The sequence below is a fragment of the Merops nubicus genome, unplaced genomic scaffold, assembly GCF_000691845.1.
Source record: "Merops nubicus isolate BGI_N331 unplaced genomic scaffold, ASM69184v1 scaffold36181, whole genome shotgun sequence".
Taxonomy (NCBI): Eukaryota; Metazoa; Chordata; class Aves; order Coraciiformes; family Meropidae; genus Merops; species Merops nubicus.
The window spans coordinates 1-3,153 of record NW_008590903.1 but is presented as its reverse complement, the minus strand read 5'-3'; positions in this window follow the sequence as shown (position 1 = coordinate 3,153).

The following is a 3,153-nucleotide window of genomic DNA, read 5'->3' as shown; positions in this document are numbered from 1 at the left end:
CATGCATTAGTTCCTGTGAGCACATACATCTCGTGACCAAGGCATACCACATTTTCAGCTCCTTACTCCTTTACAAGAAGGAAGAGCCATAAAATGAAGCTAATTGCAGACAGTTATGACAAGGAGAGGTGGCTCTAAATAAACAGTTAAGCAGTTGGACTCCCTATTACGTGATGCTGCAGATGCCAAACGCTTACATGGGGTCAAAAGACTGGAGAAACACTGAAGAAAATCCACATGGATTACCAAAAAAAAAAATTTGTCTGGTTCAGGAAGCTCCAAATAGGCAGATACTGGGAGAGTATGTGGGCAAGTACTTTTATGGCTGCCATGTTCCTAAATTTTTCAAGGCATCTACCAATTACTGCTGGAGACTAGAGTAGATAGAACTTTGGTCTGCCTCTACAGCTTCCTTCTCCCATACACCGCTTCACACTTTGATGCATCAGATGCAATACCATTAAGTGAGTTCTAACACTTCTTGTTTGAAGAGTGTCTTTCCTCTCTCCCAAAAAAATCCCCTTTACTGCATCACTTCCCCTTGCTTTCCTCCTTTTTACTAACCCTGATTTATTTTCTCCTGAGTCACTCTTAGCTGGATACATTAAAAACATTAAGTTAAACCATTCCACTTGACAGATCCTGGAAGAAAATTTAATTCTACATTTTTCTGAAACAAAGCTTGAAGGATTGCTCAAGTGATACACACTTAAGTAGTTCACAACAAATTCTTTGGGCTGAACCATAACATACAGAAGTATGTAGTCACACAGAGAAAACAGAGCATGGCAGCATTCACAACGCAAGTAGAAAAACAGCCACCTCAAGATGTTTCAAACCTACTTGGGCACAGCTAAGCAGTGTTTATAATCACTGTACATTCATTGTAAGTGTCCTCTCTTCCCTTAAAATATTGTGATCTTCAGAAATGCAATCTCATGTTGCCAGCCAGTGATCAGCTGTGAAATAGGTAACACTTCACTTTGATGCAGAAACTCAATCAAAGACTGACTTATGTCACTTGACTGAACTTTTTTGGCAGAAATACTCTGTTGAACTGGCATTTTATCTGTTAACATGCGAGCACACTAGTTGTTGCCCCACCAAAGAACCAGTTAAAACTGTTGGTTAGTAGAATGCAATGACACCTCCTTCACAAGCAGAGCCTGATATTGATATCCAACAACCTCTTACAACTTAATTAGAAAGAAAAGTATCTTTACTAAATGGCAAGTGTGGTGTTTATCATAAGCTACGTAAATAAAACAAACATTAACTGAAGCTTCCTGAAGAAATAATAGCAACACAAAGATTATGCACATCATCCTATTAATAAGCCAATGAGGCTGACTTTCTATCACTCAAATTGGGGTATCAATACATATAAATACATATTCACAATTCTGAGACCACCATAACATCCTGGTGTATTGCATTCCCCAGGGTCCATTTCTAACACTGTGCTCCCAGTATTATCTTGCTTGAATCAAGGTAAGGGTACAAAACAAAAGCATTGCATCATTTCCTGAAACTATCCATCCCTACAAAAGTAACATCCACCTGACAACTGAACTTCAGATTAACATCATTGGTGACAAAGCTAGTACAAGAAATTTACATATTTTCACCAAGGTTTTCCTCCCTTTTCCATACTTATTTGTGGGACTGTGCCATACAGTAGATTGCTGTATGGCAGGGGCTTCAAAAAGTCCTTAAGTTTTTGGGTTATTCACAAAACAACATAATGCAAAACTATATCCTGAGCTTCCAAGAAAGCAGTAATGAAAATCTTTGAAAAACATAACAGTTACTGTTTTTAAATAATATTCAACAGATGGGAAGAAGTGGGCCTTTTTAGGATTATCTGTTCTCGTAAGTTCTACATTATCTGCCTTTGCCTAAGCAGATCCCAAAAGACAAACAGTTACAAAAATAAAAGTGTTATGAATGTCTCTGTATTTGACAGTTGTCTCCTTAAAAAAAACAGCTAGGCACACTGTAGAACTAGTCACCTTCAGCCTTCTGTGACCAGGCTTTCTGCCACAAGACATAGCCATCTTGCTTGTCCATTTTGATCAAAATTATTAACTTAAAGAATCCAAACATGTGCTTTTGGTAACTGGCTTATTTTGACAGATGCACTACTATAACAGCCAGTGTGGGAAGATAGATGACATCAAACTATCCCTCAAACATCCTCATTTAAAAAAAAAAACAAACAAACACAACTTTAAAAAAATCACTTCAGTCACAAAAGCTGTAACCAAGACTGAAGAGGCCTATGCAGGTTCAAACTCTAGAGATACAGGCAGAAAAATACCACAGATTTGAGACAAAGTATCAGAAGAGTATTTCTTTGCTAACCAGTCTCAAATTTATTGTACTTTACACAAATGTGTAATTTCTAAACCATCATTTTGGGAGAGTAATTTTAAATCATTTTTTTTCTTCCCGAATTCCTAAAAAAATCACTCCTATCCACTCAGAAATGTGCCAGTCATCATTTAAAAGGGAAAGCTTTAAATTTCACAGTAAAAAATAATTGTCACATTAGCTGTTACTACCCGTCTCTTTCTTTTCATTTTAACATCATTGTTAATTTTTCAGCAACTCTTTTCTCTAATCCTCCACATACTTCTGTTCTCTGTTGAGCCATCACTTAGTCACTTCTCACCAACAACTTCATCATTATAACCTACTTTATCATTGTATATTAACCATGTTCGGAACTCCCATTGTTAGGAAAAAAAGCACTAGGAACAGCTGTAATCCACCGACTTCACAGCAGTATTTCTCTTGTAAACACCTGCTGCCTATTACAGACATTGTTTGTTTCACATTCAGGGAGTTTTATTTAATGTAATATCAACTACACAATCCTAATCACCACTAATAAAAGCATAATCATGTTTAAGAACACTTACATTTATTTGTGTCACACTGCTCTTCATCTTGGCTTTGTAGTTTTTAGGAAGTTCTGAATGTGCAGCAATGAGACAGTTCAAGGTGGAGTTCAGCCTATGAAAACATGTCACCTGTAACACACAGGAGGAAGACAATCAAAAACCTTCCACTGCACACGGTGCAGGAACCTCTGCTTTCAATTTGTTCTTTAAAGCTAAGTTCGCCTAACTCCATAAAACAAAACAATCA